Source organism: Frankliniella occidentalis, unplaced genomic scaffold (genome assembly GCF_000697945.3).
Source record: "Frankliniella occidentalis isolate FOCC.00 unplaced genomic scaffold, Focc_3.1 Scaffold64, whole genome shotgun sequence".
Lineage (NCBI taxonomy): Eukaryota > Metazoa > Arthropoda > Insecta > Thysanoptera > Thripidae > Frankliniella > Frankliniella occidentalis.
The window spans coordinates 58,810-62,594 of NW_026267194.1; the positions used below are offsets into that span (position 1 = coordinate 58,810).

A 3,785-nucleotide genomic window follows, 5' to 3' on the forward strand; every position below is an offset into this window, starting at 1 on the left:
GCGCGTCATGTGTCGCCATACCACCGCGCGTCCTAAAATCAAGTTAAGAACGACGCCTCGCGGTTCCAGAAACCTTCGTGAGGCATTTCTTGGACGTATGTACCGGGTGTTTCAGAGAAGACGCAGGTGCGAGCGGGTTTGCCTACCCACTCTCCCCGTAAGGCGCCATAGCCCCTTGGGTAGGCAAACCCGCCCGCACCTGCGTCTTCTTTGAATCACCCGGTACTAGTGCAGTCTACTCTTCAGAGCTCTGAAGGTCTACTACCTGCCCACCGGCAATACGTATATTGCCTGCCGACCTGAGAGCCCGTGGGGTCCTTATCCCCCCCCCCCCTCCGGAGCCCTCCTTAGGCGCTTTTGTCTTCGCCAGAGTGGGAGAGGGCTGCTGCTGCTTCAGGGAACTGTGAAATGTGTCAACGGCAACGGAGTAAACAAACATGTCGTCCGGTGCCGCGCCGCGAGGGGAGTGGTACCAACAATGTTTCTTGTGACGGTGGCGTGGTGGTGGGGGGGGGGGTATCTATTGTCCCGACAGGTGAGTGCGTGCGTGTGTGTGTGCGTGTGACGTGACCAGAGTGTCACTGTGGGGGCAATGCCATCGCGGGCGTACGGCCCCTGCAACATGCATGAGAGTCCTGAGTCCTGCCCTTCTCTCCATGCCCAGCCCCCCCTCCCCCTCCACACACAAGCGCGCACGCACACACACACACACACACACACGCGCGCGCGCGCGCGCGCGCGTCGAGGGGCACGGGGTTGAGGTGGTCCCTCGCTCACCTTTGATATTGTTGAGAATGTACCGCCGTGCAGACGTGCGCGACGGGCTTGCCTACCGTCGCTGACCACGGCGGACACCGGTGTCCCCGAGAGCGGAAAGGGAAGAGTGGTTGTCGAACGGACACACCCGCCGAAACGCCGAAACACTGCCTCTAACGCCGTCAGCAGCGGCGAGTTTGGGAGCCTCATTATGCATCTTCGTGATGCGGGTGCCATAAAATCGGGCAGCGGAGATGCCCGGGCAGCACGGGCCGGCCAAGGTGAAGACCGGCGTCGTGGGCGTGAGAATCGGAGAGGAATGTCACAGATCAGCGCTGGTACGTGCCGGAACGGAATCGAGGCGGATTCTCCGAGACTCTCGTTCCTCCCGCACACCGCAGGAGGACGACGACTCGGACCGGGCACTGCGCCCGCCGCCTCCTCGCGGTCGCAGTCGGGGAGGTGAGGTGAGGAGGGCGTCGAGACCACGAGGGCAAGTGAGTAGGATTACAACAGTGTCGCACGGCCCTCGGAACCGCTCGAGGGAGGGAGGAGAGTCGTCTCTATGGCGTCTACCGCCGCCAGAGCAAACATTTGCCTGGGCATACATTCTGCGCCCCTTTAGTCTTCTTGGAGTAGGGGGTGGTGCGGGTGCATTTGGACCTCCCTGAGAAAACGCGGCAGACAGAGAGTGCTCCGTGTAGAGTCTGCACGGCTGGCCGTCGGGAAGCAGCCTAGATCGCAGAGAAATTATTTATTTCTACTGGCCAGACACCAGTAGTCAGTAGATGGACACTACTGGGAGCCGACCGACCGGGCGAGCGGCGCGACAACGACCCCGACCCGACCCGGTCGACCGGGTCGGGTCGCCCCGCGCGCCCCACCGACCGGTGACCGTGTGCCATGCTGGTGTTTCACGGAAAGAGGCAAAAACGAGAAGAAAAAGAGCAAGCCGTTTGAAGGTCGCCCGCTGCCGTGGATGGCCGCGGTGGCAGCGGGGCCGACCGACTCCAGCAGCAGACTCCAGAGCGCGGACGTATACAACCCCCTGGGGGGCGCGCGGTGTCGTGGACACACGGCAGCACAAGAGCCGCTCGTTCTATCAGAGCGACACGATCGCCGAATCTTTCTCACCGTCGACAAAAACCGCGCGGCACGGAAAGAAGGGAAAGGAGGGGGGGGGGGGAGGTAGAAGGGGGGGGGGAGTCATCGCGGCGACTAACGGAGTGACTAAGAAGCGGCGAAGTGGTCGCGACGACGAGGCAGTCAGCTGCTGACAAATCCCTTTTGCCCCGCGCCTCGTGCCCAGGGCCCGGGCCGTCCCGTTAGCCAAGCCGGCTGATCGGAAGCTCGCCGTCGGACGGCATGCCTGGGACACGCACGGGCCGGCCCTGGCGCCAGCGTGCAGCACCGCCACCGGGGAGCGGCCCCCGCGGCCAGCGCGGAGGGTGGTGAGCTCGTCCCCACACACAGGGCTGCAGGGCCGCCTCCCTGCTGGAGGCTCTTCAGTGTGGGTGGAGAGCAACGAGCGGAAGGTTTTCCTAGGTTTTCCCCCGGCCGGCCGGCCTCTTGCTGGGCCGGCAGGTAGGCGACGGGCGCGTAAGGCACTGCGGGCGGGGGAGGTGCGGGGGCGGGGGACGAGCCGGGCAGGTGGACGCGCCGCCGCCGGCCCGCCTCGGAGCAGCCCCGCCCCCTGGCCCGGAACGCCCGGCGCACCCCTTGCTTGCTTGCTTCCTGCTACACCACGCACGCAGGCGCAGGCCAGGCCGCGGATCCAGACGCATCATTTCGAGCTTCAAAGTCGTGCGGTTGTACCCAACCGGTGGGCTTATTCCACCACCCGCGGCCCGATAACGCTTTCGTTTGCATTCCTCTGCTCCGCACAGGTGGATCGGGGATCAGCCGCCCTCCGCGGAATGGTGGTGGTGGTGTGGAAACCCCCCGGAGTAAGCTGCCTTAATTTCATGATTAATGTGCGCCCCTTTCCCTTTCCTTTTCTCGCGCCGTGGTGTGATGTGCATCTGGGCAGCGGCTCTTCGAGAGCTCTCGTGATCTGATGCTGCCGCCCTGGGGTGGTATACTTTCGCTGGCGGGGTGGTCCGTCCCGGGGGGCCCGCCGCGCTAGCGCCAGGTACGGCCGTGCCCCGCCCCGCCACCAACGCGACTCGCTGTTGTTGACACCTTCCTCCTCCTCCTCCTCCTCCTCCTCCTCCGACGAAGACAACGCCGGTCCACGCGCAGCTTCCTCGTCCTCGCCGTCCTCACCTGGGCTGCCTCTCGCGAGGGTCCTGGCGGTCGCGGTGCAGCAGCGGTGCACTGAAACTTGTTCGGCGAGCGCCGCGCTGCTGCTGTTGTGGTGCTGCTATGGAGCCGGCCGGCCACCGGCCGATCACAACAAGCACACACACGTCAACTCTTCTTGTGGCGGCAGCTCCACGACGGCGACCTCCTCCGGGAGTCGGCGTCGGCGTTGGCGATGGTAATCCCAAGGGTGGCGGCTCAAAGCACAAAACACACGACGGAACACTCGTCCACACACGACGGCTCGTCGGCGTCGGCGGCGGCGCCTGCTTCGGGGCCTGCAGCGGCTGCAGCAGCGACAAGTCTCTCTCCGGTGCTCGGAGTCACTCGCCAACCACGACTAGTGGCCCGGCCCGCGCCCGCGGTGCGGAGGTGGAGGCCTGCCAAGCCTGCCAAGAACCACGACTAGTGGCCCGGCCCGCGCCCGCGGTGCGGAGAGGAGGAGAGGTAACCGTCCCGAGGGGCCCGAGAAGGCAGCCGAGTCGAGCCGAGCCGAGCCGAAGGGGGGAACCGGCCGCGGCCGGCTGGTGCGCGGGGGAGGGGGACGGGAAGGGGGGTGGAAGCCACCTAACACACGTTTGGTTTCTTTACCTCAGTCATCACCATCCTTCTCCCTCTTCTCCCACCTCTCGCTCCCTCTCTTCTCCCTTCTCTCTTTCTACACACACTCACTTCCAGCTCCAGAAGCTCCCTGGTTGGCTCGGCTCGGCTCGCTGGACAAAGAGTCT

General features: G+C 65.0%; 1 protein-coding gene across 5 annotated transcripts in view; it reads right to left on the reverse strand.

Annotated features, from left to right (window-relative positions):
• Positions 1-3,387, reverse strand: part of LOC113213159 (rap guanine nucleotide exchange factor 2) — a 27,415-nt gene extending 24,028 nt beyond the window's left edge. For all 5 annotated transcript variants that reach the window (XM_026432134.2, XM_052268116.1, XM_026432133.2 and 2 more), the window contains exon 1: positions 3,022-3,387. The gene's annotated coding sequence lies outside the window, so the exon portion shown is untranslated. The remainder of the gene's footprint in view (positions 1-3,021) is intronic.
• Between the last annotated feature and the right edge of the window lie 398 nt (positions 3,388-3,785).